This window comes from Excalfactoria chinensis, chromosome 3 (assembly GCF_039878825.1).
Source record: "Excalfactoria chinensis isolate bCotChi1 chromosome 3, bCotChi1.hap2, whole genome shotgun sequence".
In the NCBI taxonomy this organism is placed as follows: domain Eukaryota; kingdom Metazoa; phylum Chordata; class Aves; order Galliformes; family Phasianidae; genus Excalfactoria; species Excalfactoria chinensis.
The window spans coordinates 58,519,872-58,532,364 of NC_092827.1; the positions used below are offsets into that span (position 1 = coordinate 58,519,872).

Genomic DNA, 12,493 nt, shown 5'->3' on the forward strand with positions numbered 1-12,493 from the left:
ATCCCAGGGATCCCAGGCGGACTTGTTAGCCTAGCCTGTGCTCATGGTGATGATACTTGAGTATGATGAGGAAGCCTTTAAAAATGAACCCGGATCTTTAATACAATCAGTGCCAAACATAATAATTATATATCTGTTACTGGCAGAAAGAAATGATCACTCTATCAGAATTTTAAAGCAACTTGATGAAAAGCACTTCTCAGTTTTTCAAGTGCTTTACTGTTACTGACGCTTCTCAGTGAGACCCAGGTATGTGTTCTGAATTCTCTTAACCGAATCCACAAAATACTTTTTTTTCCAAAGTAAGCAGAGTTCACCAAAAATAGACAATGAAAAAGAGTAGAACGAGCATCCAGTGAAACTTCTTTTTCTTACACTTTCCACCTAGAGATTACGATTTAGGCTGGGATTTCCTTTAATTGTTTCATATTTCAGCAGCTTCGTATTTGTCCTTGGACAGTTTTACAGCTTTCCGGACGTGTGAAATAGAACTCAGGAATTTTTGTTCTTTGACCAGTGATGGAAAATATTCCCAACCCCAACAAACTGCCTCTTTTAAGGGTTGCTCATAATGTGAGAAAGACTGACAATCTGCTTGAATTTACTATGTTCAGTAACTCTAATTTTAATCATATCAAGCCATGAATTTCTTTAGTTTTCCTGCTATGAACAGTCTCCACTAATCTAAATAGCCTACTTCCAAGTGCTGTTTGTATGACAGTACACCTTTTGATATTATGTACTTGCTGTGAATGCAGAGAAATACAGCTACAGTAGTGTCACCATCTCAAGAAAGATCTTGGTCTACATCATAGCTCTGTTGTACATAGGAACTGTTCAAATAAATTACAATAATTCTATGTGATTTGCATTCTTTATTTATTGTGCAAATTATTACTTCCTGAACTGGTTTGTTGTCTGGTAAGCCTAATCCTCATTTTGTATGTATGTTGAGCTGCAGTTCATTAGATTAGGCCCAATACCAAATGCTGCAAAAACAAGAAGCTGACAGTAAGATTTCTGTTTCACTTCTTCTTAACAGAGAAGCAGCCAAAAGGTTTTCAGAAGGAAAAAGATAAAAGTCATAGAATCATAGAATCAAAAGGTTGGAAAGGACCTACAAGATCATCTAGTCCAACTGTCTTCCCTTTACCATACCTACAGAATACATAATGTTTTTTGTTTAAACAAAATGTTTACCATACCTACTTGACCATACCTACAGTCTCTTAAATGTTTTTTTTTTCTCAGTATACCCGAGTTCCAGAGAATTTCTCTACCCAGCTACAGACATTGACAAAATAATATAGTAGTCATTCTTTCCACCTATCCCTTTCTTATGATTGCAGCAGTTCTGGGCATCTGAACATTCAGAACTCCCCATAATATGGAAGATCAGCTTTATAAAAGGCATCATTGGTGACTTAAAGAACATTGCAAGTATATGAATTGTCAGTGGGCTGTGTGGGATTCTCTTGAAGTTATATACCTTAATTTTGTGCAGTTTGGAGGAAGACAATTAGGAGAGATTTTTGTTAAGAGAAGGACTTTTCCAAAAGCATGTTTGCTTTTCCAAGCACATAATTTATCTCCAGATAGAAGACATTAACCCAAAGCAATGAGTTAGCTAGAAAGACTCCCCCAGGGACTTTTTGTCCTAGTGGATGTGCATGCTTACTGAATAATTACTGTGATGTATTTTAACCACATTTTGTGTCGTAGCATGGTATTTTCCTGAAATAAATATTGCAGTGTAGAACAGCTGCAATCTTGAAACTGGCTAATTTACACCAACAGAGTTGAACATAGGAGACATCCAGAGGAAGAAAAAAGCATTCAGGCATTGCAGGGGTGAATGAGTCATAGTTTCAAGATTGTATATGCACATGAAATGCAGCCACCATCAGGATAAGACATACCAGTGTAAAACAGTGGTTAAAGATAGTTAAAGACAAAAGTTGAGTAGTATATAGTTCAGAAATTTTGTAGAAACAATGTTTTTCTTTCGGAACTTCTTGGCCTTTATATGGGACAATTAAAAATCTTATTATTTCTTTTTCAGATTTGATCTATCTATTAGAAAAGTGTTTTATTCTTAGTCTAATTTCTGTCTTCTTCTGTATATGTGGGTTTTAAGTGCCATTATTTTTCATTACTTCTCTATTCTGCTGTACTTTGCTTTGATAAAACTTTTAAATAAGCATTGTTTTAAAAAATTTTAATATTATTTTTAATAACGTCGTCTTAAAAAGTCTGTATATGTTGCAGCTTCTCATAGAAAATATAAAACTTCCTGTGTTTTTTTCTTTTCTGGAAAGACAGGCACAGAGTTTCCTGCTGATGGATGAAAATAATTGTGATGAAAACCATGGATTTCTCATAGAAGAACCCTCATGTTGTTCAAAAGAAATTCTGGTAATAACGGTCAACATCAAAAGGCCAAATATCTGATAAAATTAATTGCACAGCAATGGCAGCTTCTTTGCTAATGAATTTATGATATATTCAAAATGAGGTCAGGAAAGAACCTGGATAAATTCTTTCATTCACATGCAGCTTACAGTGGCTCATTTGGCTTTTTAAATATTTAATGGATTTCAAATATTTAAATTTCTTTTTGTAATTCATTCATATATTTTTGCAACAAAGTCAGTATAGAAGTCAGAAAATAAAGACTTGGAGCTTCAAGCATAATGGCAGTGACAGTGGATATCATGGCAACACCAGGAACCAGAGTTTCCTTCAGGAAACTCGTTTTTAAGATCACAGAAACTGGAGCACTAATGGAAGAATTATGGGGAGTGACTTATTGCAAATTGCAATAATTTCAAATTTGTTACATAAAGTTTGACTGAGTAATTGGTGATGAAGGGAACGTGAGAAGACAAGGAGGGGTTAGACGTTAGGGAGCACCTGAATCATATCACCCTCACTTAACAGCTCTATTTTGAAAATATCCTAAATCATGTGGCAAGTCTCAACTGAATCTTTTCTAAGTCTACCTGGGCTAGGAAGAGAGAGACTTTTCTATACTTCTCTCTTCTCAGTCCACATGAAGTAGGGTGAAAGGAACAATAGCCAAATTTCCTAATCCCCTTAGTATCTGTAAAATGTGGGAGTAGAGAGGGGAGATAAGTCAGAGGCTGATCTACTAGTGTCTCTGAGCAATCTGTTTCCTCAGTCTCTCTGCTTCTTTTTCTATAACTGTCATGGTAAGCGGATCCAATACATTGGCATAGGAGCTGCTTTTGTAAAGTCCTGACAGCTGTGTTTATTGTGTTTCTCCAACTGAGCTAAGAAGTGACAAAGGGGAACAGGTGAACAGCACTGCCAGAGGAATATGCACAAAATATGATATTGAAGAAGGTAGTGGGCATGAGATATGAGATGGAGAATGAAGGACAAAACAGAAGGGGAATTTCAGAAAGTGAAGCATGTAAAAGGCTAGGGAAAAAAATGGGATAAAGGGCACATTTATAGAAGACTGGAAGAGGGGAAGAACAGGAGGGACTGGATGAGAGGTACTTCACTGCCAACCTCAGTAGTTCAGAAATCTTGTGTATCTTCGAAAATTGGTGTGTTTTTTAAGAGATACAATTGAGTAAATTATTTGTGCTTTCCATCTCTACATGCAATTTCCTGCCATGTTTTTGAAACTGTTTTCTGAACCATAACAATTAGAAACACACTTTAAGTTCATATAGGTCTCATCGACTGCCATTTCCTTTCAAATGCCCTTTCAGATTAGACATTATGAGGCACATGCACAAATTCTAATGACTCCAAGATGCCTTTCAACTCTTTTTTCCTACTAGGTTACCCTTTTTCCACAGTCTCCAAATAACCATTTTTCTGTGACTGCTGGCATAGTCTGTGATTTCAGTATTTTTTATTATTTTTACAAGGAAGAATAGATGTTTTATAGTAGTAGAGAGCTTCAGATAAATAATTATTCATATTTCTTATTCTTAGCTTAATTCTCTTTCTCTTCCCACATGCATTACTAAACAAGTAAGTAAACTCAATAATTCTGCAAATAAATCCAGAAGGGTCAGTTCCTCTGTCTAATTCATTTACCAGACTTGCTATAATTTTCCCGATTGGACATTCATCCATGTTTGAGTTTTGTTACAAGTTGTTGTTGCTGAAGTCCTGCCCAGTGCTGTTCAGAGGCACAGCTGATAAAGACATCTTGTCTCTGCTTGAATATAAGGAAATTCCAAATAACTTCTGCTTTGCTATCAGAGAGTTTCTTTGTCTGTTCAGCATTTTTTACTCTGGCACTAAGGAACTTTGTGTTACAGTCCATATGGTGGCACTATCTGATCACATTTACTTTGTGCTATCAGTTCAAGTTAAACAAGAGTTACTTCTAAAATATTTGAGCTGAACTTTTAAGCATACATATAATCAAAAAATATAAATACCTGGAGGGAGGATGCAATGGAGGTAGAGCCAGGCTCTTTTCAGTTTTGCCCAGTGCTAAGTCAAGAGGCAGTGGGCACAAACAAGCACAGGAGGTTCTTCCTAACACCAGGAAGTACTTTCAGTGCTGTGCATATAATGGAGCACAGGCACAGGCTTCCCAGAGTGGCTGTGGAATCTCCTTGAGTATGGGCAACCAGCTCTGGGTACAAGTACTTAAGCAAAGGCTGGACACAGTGGACCCAGAAGTCCCTTCCAGCCTGCACTATTCTTTGATACTGTGATATATGTGTGTATATAAATTTATTTAATCTGAAGTGTTGAAATAATTTTATGTGTTTAGAGGTACAACACAACACACAAAAGCCTGGAGGCAAGTCAGCAGTTATAGAAAACCAACAACCCAGTGAATGCCCAGCTTCCATGGGCTAGCAGGAGAGCCAATAGGAGAGGCTTTCCCTAAATCACCTTTCAGACACAGGGAGCATGCTTTCTTCAAGTGAGTGAAACTCAAGAAATTCAAGGATGCTTAGAATAGGAAGTAAGGTTGGGAAAGTGAGGAATCATGGTCAGAGCACTTGTCTGTCCATCCTCTGAACCTGATCAACACGGTCTATCCTAATTGAAATCCTCGTCTAGCTGCTTTTCTGGTGAGAAGCTCCCTGTCCTGTTTGCTTGGGTATGTAGGGAGGTCTGCATGCCAGCAGATGGAGTGAGACTGGGTGCCACTAGGGAACATGCAGTTCTGCTGCCAGCACCTGCAGAGACAAGAATGTGCATAGTGTGTGTGGATGTGAATGCCGATGTGTGTAATCATTAACACTGAACTCTATCAGCCAGCAAGTAAAAGAGGCCCAGGAGCCAAATAATGAGGCCTGGGTTGGACACTGGAGAGACCACGGATCTGAGGGCTGAATACCTGAAGGGACCCCAGCCAACTACTGGGGGGACTTTGAGATCTGGGGATCATCTTCTGGTAAGGACGTGGGTCTGGAATAGTTGCAGGGGAGACTCTTTCATCTCAAGACACCAGGGCCAGTCTTTTATGGAAGACAATGCTGTGTGTACATGTGTGTATGTGTGTATGTACACATATGCACATGCATTGGGGTGCATGTATGTATTGGGGTGTGTGAATACATCAGGGTGTGTAAGAGCATCTGTATCAGCAGGACTAGGGCTCTGGCCTGGGGAGCTCACACCTAGAGGGAGCTATGCCAGATTTGGTACTATGCAGATACTGAATTTGGCAGCTCCTAACAGTACACACTTTTAGATTTTCAGTGCCTGTAATATTTTATAAAGAGCCTATTAGTTTTAAGTAGTAGGGTGGTACATGTTTCTTATTTTGGTGTAGTATTTTGAGCTTCTAGAAATGTTTTCCAATTTAGCCTAATGTGTGAAGCAAAAAAAACGGCACAGCAATACATTTCAAACAGATACAAGTCTCTTGACGACAATGAGGTGACTAACACTAAAAATAACTGTTATTGGTTTAGCTTAGCTCTTGCCATGTGCTAGGCTGAGTTCATTCTGTACATTTACATGGTTTTAATTCCTAATTAGGAATCTCTAAGCTTTAGGAGTTTGATAATTTCACTTATGAGAACTTACCTTATACTGTTATATGCTAGTATTTATATGTTTTATGAATGTCTATGCCCAGCTCACTTTTGTACAGTCTCATCCTGTTACTTTCAGGCCTTCCGGTACGATACGAGTAAAGTTAGGTTGTCTGCTGCAACACTGTCTGTAATTTGGTACAGCCCATATTTGAGAGGGTATAGGCTGTGGCTTCCAGACATATTTTTTATTTACTCTCATCATTTTCTCACTCAAGTTTTGTCACATTTAAATATATATATAAAAAAAAAAAAAAAACAACACCAAACTTTACAAGAACCTTTACATAGAAAAAAATTAGATGGTTACTATTTTATTTTATTTTATTTTATTTTGTTTTTATACTTGACAGTGTTCGTGAAAATGGCGTGCAGAAATGCACACATCTCTCAAGAGGTGTGTGGCAATTTTCTAACATTGCACATTGATAATATGTGGCAGTTTAGGGCAGGAAGGAAGTGGCAACATCTGCTTGCTGCAAAACCTGCAAAAAGGGTGAGCTCCATTCCTCAAACCAGTCTTAACTTTCATAGAATCACAGCTATAGACTCAGAAAAGATCAAAGCACTGAAAGAGATATCATGATATGCAGCCAAAAAACATATTACATAAATAAATAAATAAATAATATATATACAAAATAGTAATGCTTTCCAGTCTGTTCAGTACTTAATACATTATGCAGGTTTCACTTTCTCCTTATGTTATGTAGTACAATGCTTTATTTTCTCCTAAAACTTTCTATTTTGAGATGACAACCACACCTGCTGCAAGATGAGCACACTGCTGCTTGACTTCTCCACTGTGGACACTGAGAAGAGCTCATTACCTTCCTTTCATAGTGTTCCTTTATGGTTCTGAATGCTTTTCCACATAACTTCAATCTCTATTCTCTAAATTAAACAGTTTTTTCAGTCTTCTTTATTGGAGAGCTCTGCTTTCTAGACGTTCCTACAGTCATTCTCACTGTTTTCCTCTGAATCTCCCCAATTGGCTTAGGTGTTTCTTGGAGTCTGGTGACCAGAATGAAATGATACAGTGGTGAAGCATAACAAAATATTGTTTCAGCTTCTCTGAGGGCAGTACTCCACTCCAGAGGGAAGGTGCCCTGAATTCTCCATAGCCAATGATCTTATATCTCAACTAAAAGCAGTTGAACTCAGAGGTTCTGTGTCACTCATTACACAGAACTAGGACACTCACATGTTAGGACTTGTGATGTTGTATTATTTCACCACAATTTGTAACACTTCATCATAGTACTCAGAAGACTTGTCAGAGGACGGATAGTATCCTTCAGCACAGAACTGGACTTGTTCACTTAGGCAGCACATCTGGCTGCTGTTCATCCTTAGTTGGGGCAATCCTAACAGGGCACTGTGAAGTGTGTCACACTGAGTAATCTGCTTTGGAAATGGTAGAACACATATGTCACTATATATTCTTTTATTTTATTTCTTTTTCTATGGTGGGAGTAATATTTGCTTCTCATCCTAATTAGAGTCTACATCAAACAAAGGATCCTAATTTAATATGAATGTTTAACATTTACCACAATCAACATCATAGTGGAATATAATATAATCTTCTCTTCTTCCAGCAGGGCTACCCAGAAACACCCTGGTGGCAAAAGTTTTTGTATGTAATTTCTAACAATTTAAAGAACAAATATGATAATGATACATTGTCAACAGGATAGTGAAGACAGTTTTCTTCAGGCAAAAAAGAAAAAGAGAATCTGATAAATGCAGTGAAGATTGCAATGACCATCACTCTTGACTGAAATATATCTTTTGCACAAGGTGGTTTCCAGCTCTGTCAACAGCTGGAGCTGATCATTCATGTGAGAACAAGCAGGAAGAATTGAAGTAACGTTATATTCTCGTAATATGCAAAGAGGAAGAGACTGAAATAAACCACATCTTTTTAACATGTTAAAGTCAGAGTAACTCTACAGCTATCAGTAAGATTTTTGTGGGTTTTTTGGTATAACTGATAGAAAAAATAAAAATAAAAATTGTACCTCAGTAATTTTAGCCATAGATTTAAGAGATAATGCAGTGCATAGTACTGCAGTTTTGAGAATGAAGAAAACCTACACTAGCAAGTACTTTTATGATTAAATTGCTTCAAATGAGAGTAAGGTTACTATAAAAAAAAAAAAAAAAAAACAAAAAAAAAAAAAAACAAAAAAAAACACCTAAGCTTTAGTCATGAAAAATATGTTCTCTCTTGTGTCAACACTGATTCCCTTAAGCTAGGAAGCTAAAATAAAATGACATTTTCTAAAAGACAGCAAAATGAGGAATTTACTCAGCGAAGAGGTGTGAGCGGAAAGGGGAAACTCAGAGGCATGTCAATTTCTGCTTCCTTTGCTTCAGTGCTGCATTTGACATGAGGATAGATGGAGAAGGAAAATCAATAGAGATAAGAAAAAACGTCTTTGTAAGCAAACGTGCAGAAAACCACCAACACCACTACCAACTGAAAAAAAAAATAATCTGAAAAAGAGAGTAATTTAAGGGCCAATATGCCTGGCTACTCTCATTGTCAGGAAGAGAGGATTTTTGTGGATGACTGGAGGTGACCTAGATACATACATCCCTGATTCACAACAGTTCTTGCTGTAGCTCCTGCTGTGTCTACTAGCAACCTGACTCCAAGTGTGTGATTTGTGACTGCACATTGTGTGAGGATAGGTCCCACAAGTGCAAATGTTCATATCACACGAGTAGCACCAATCTTAACGTGACTCGCACTGAAGGAGGGGATGATGCTGAGTAATCTCTGCTGCCTCACATGGATTTCTTCCATCCACTCGGTAAACACTCTGCATGCCAATGTTGCAGAACCACTGCAGCACTGCCAGAAAAGATGAGAACTAAAAGGTACATAAACATTTTTCCTCCCAACTTCTCCATTTTGGTTCCAGATGAGCTTTTTGCTTTCCAAATGATGCAAATAATGATTAGTTAGGAAGAATAATAATCCCCCATCTACTGCATGGTACCAACCTTAACAATAAAGATGAAGAAGGCACAGTGCATAACCAAAGCTTCGAGTTTGTGCAATGACCTTTGAACAACCAGAGATGTTTTAACCTGGTGGTGTAAGCACTGTTGCACAGCTAGTGTGGTTTGAGCTCGGCAGCGGCAGAGTGTTGCCATCCCTCTGAGTATTTCTGTCCTGCCCCTGTTATATAAGTGCTGGTGTCCCACTTTGCCGGCACAGCTCCTGCCTCACGCACGATGCGCCAGAGTCCACATCGGGGATGATGCTCTCGGGAGCACGAGGTAACATAGCAATAACCACAGAAACATGAGCAGAGACAGCGATGAGCAGAGATAGAGAAGAGCAGCCATATCTCGCTGCAGCCATTCTCGGAAGTCTTTTCGGCTCATGGCTAAGCACACTCTTGCGGTTGTTTGGAAGGAGCTGGAGGCCGGTGCCCGGCTCCGTGCCCGGAATAAGGCCCGAAGCAGCCGCCGCTGGGGCCGTGCTGCTGGCGGGGCGGGGCCCCCTGCGATGCGCGCAAGAACAGCGGGCGCCGAGCACTGCAGGCGGGGGGAGGGCGGGCCGCAGCCCGGGGGAGGAGGAGAAGTGACAGCACAGAACGCCGCAAGGGCACGGCACTCCCGCACATGCAACGAACCCCGTATCCCGCGGCCGCCTAGGCTTCCCCGCCCGCCCCCACCCCCCTCCCCCGCCACCCGCGCACCTGCTCGCTCGCGACGGGGCAGGCGGAGCGTCGTGTTGGTAACCGGGGAGCCGCGGGGCGGTGCGGAGCGGAGTGGAGGTAGGGCGCGGTGCGGGGCTGGGGCGCGGGGCTCGGCGCCCCCCGGGGCAGTGGGCGTCGGGTGGGGGCAGCCGCCTCTGTGCGGTGCCGAGGGACCGGGAGAGAGAGACCCCCGAAGCATTAAAGTGGTTTGGGGTTGATACGGAACTCCCTTTTGGGACTGTGCCCTTTAGGAGTAGAAAATACCGGAGCAGGGGAGAGGCTTGCCTCCTGCAGTGCACATGGGTGTGTTACGGAGATAGCTGGTTTTGTGCTCACAGTGTAGGCCAAATTATAGTTAATGAGGGAAGATGTGGCTATTGACAGAGGCTCATGAGAAGCTGCTTTTAGGCTAGATTTCATGCAATGATGGTGCAGAAAGGACAAGTGCATTGCAAGAGAGATGCAGAGTCCATATGCTCCCTGGTATGTTTGGCAACTCCCCAGAGATGAAACCTGCTGAAATATCTGACAGACTCAGCTGTGCCCGGGGCTTTGACAACCATATTTTCAACCATATTCCTACTGGGAAAAAGTGTTTCTAAGGACTGCTACTAACTACTGCTGTTATAAACAACATTTCACAAATTCGTGAGGAATTGCCTAAGTAAATTATCTACCTGATGCTGAGGGAGCCTTCGGTGCTCATCTCCGTGAGGAATTTGTATTTATGTGGTTTTAGGGAAATAATAGTACGTGCTTCTTCTGGATGCTTGCCAGAGCTTCTCAAGTGCGGAGCCTGTTGAAAGACTCTTAACAGGCGCACAGTTTCCTGTTGTAGTACTGGTGAAGGACTTCTGTCTTTCTCCAGCCTCTGAGAAGTATGTTCACAATTTACGTGTGCACTTTTAACACTTCCACAAGTTTTAGATGCCAGCAAGATATACTAAATTACTGCCAACAGAGAGGTGAAAACGGGATGCTGTGTTCTTGTGAATGACAATTAGAAATGTTTTGTTTCTGTTTGTTTGTTGTACTAAGTTTCATGTAGCAAATTACAGGACAAAAATGGCATATGAGATACAGTATTAACATTTGTGTGGGGCCAGGAGTTAGAATCTGTGATCCTTGTGGGTCCCTTCAAACTTTGTATGTGCTACTATTTGCTGAGGAAGTCACTTTTTCTTTTATTCTGGTCTGAGCCCATATCTATATGGGATGCATATAATGTTAAAAACACAGGAGTTTCCACTGAGGAGAGGAGCTATCCAGAAAGAGCATGGTGCTGCATCTTGCACTGAGACAACTGGAATCTATGCAAACATCTTAAATGTAAAAGGAGAAGTAATAATCTATTCACATCCCTAATTTTCCTTGAATTCCTATATCTTAGAATTCTTTTTTTTTTTTTTTTTTTTTTTTTTATAATTGCTCATATGTTTGCTTTTGATACTATCAACCAGACATGGTGCTCTGGAGAAGTCCTGTGATCTGCATGGATCTACAGTGTTTCTGTAGGTCCAGACCCAAGAAACGTTTGTACATTCATTAATCAGGCTGACACTGTGCTAATCCACCTGGATACACGCTGTTAATGGAAGTTAGTTGTGGCTGAAGTTGCAGTTGCACTTATTAGAAAAGTACATACATCACTGCAGACAAATATTCACGTACTTCCTTGTTACCATGGCTAGTGTTAGAGTTTTTGTGTGTCCTTAGAGGTCACAATAATAACAGCACCAGGTTACCTCTGAAAGAACTGAACTTTCACCTTTGTTCACTCAAAGGAAGAGATTTAATGAGGAAAACATTTTTTTTTTTTTTTTTTTTTTTTTTTTTTTTTTTTTCCTGCTTTTCCAATCATATGACAGCTGTGTCTGTCCCTTGTGTGCATATTCTTCTCCAATTAAACTTTCTTGCTTAGGAGATAAAGAGAAATATTAAGGAATCAATAGTTGCTTATCTTAAACTCAGTTTGACCCACCCTTTCCTGAGATCATTCAGTGTTTTCTATTTTGGTGGGGTTTTTCTTTCTGATTGTTTTTTTTTTTTTATGGATATACCTCTGCAGGAGCCTTTGGCTACAGGTCTTACTATGCCACAGAAATCTTATGTGCCACACCACTATTAAAATAGAAATATCAGAGGCATATTCCTAGTATTAAATGCCTTATGAATTATATCCTAACTTCACTCTGTCTTATTTGCTTACGTATTGTGACCTCTGATCTTAATCTTAGTGTGTCTTTTGTCTGTGCACATAGTAAAGCTCTTTGAGGCAAAGATTATATCCTGTGTTTGTAGAAGGTGATAAGCTACTGATCCTCATTCTCCTGCTGCTACCAACATCTACATAAACTATAATATATTCCTTCAGAATTTCAACAGCAGAATTACCAAGCTGTAGTATACACTGTGTTTAACTTTTCACATCAGAAAGATAGTGAATGACCTTTCCTTTAATCTAACAATCTATATTCTGCAATTTATTTATTTATTTTTCTCAAGAAAAGTGTTTGCCGTATATTTTCTACTGCAACACTTTGCATTTTCAGTTTAAATGGAAGGATAGTTTGAAAGACAAGATGAGAAGCTGGAATTTTGCTCATCTTCCCCAACAAACATAATCAAAAGTGAAAATAAAAAGCTCACTTACTGAAATGTAGGCATGTACACAGCTGTGTGCATGATAGGAATCCTACAGATGATTTTTAAACCTTGGTCTAATTA

General features: G+C 39.6%; 1 protein-coding gene across 5 annotated transcripts in view; it reads left to right on the forward strand.

Annotated features, from left to right (window-relative positions):
• The first annotated feature begins 9,231 nt into the window (after positions 1-9,231).
• The window catches only part of SYNE1 (spectrin repeat containing nuclear envelope protein 1), a 282,607-nt gene continuing 279,345 nt past the window's right edge, over positions 9,232-12,493 (forward strand). For 2 of the 5 annotated variants that reach the window (XM_072332285.1, XM_072332289.1), the window contains exon 1: positions 9,232-9,341. The gene's annotated coding sequence lies outside the window, so the exon portion shown is untranslated. Of the gene's footprint in view, positions 9,342-9,626; positions 9,845-12,493 lie in introns of those variants that run through there. The other 3 variants (XM_072332288.1, XM_072332286.1, XM_072332283.1) reach the window with 3 other exon arrangements.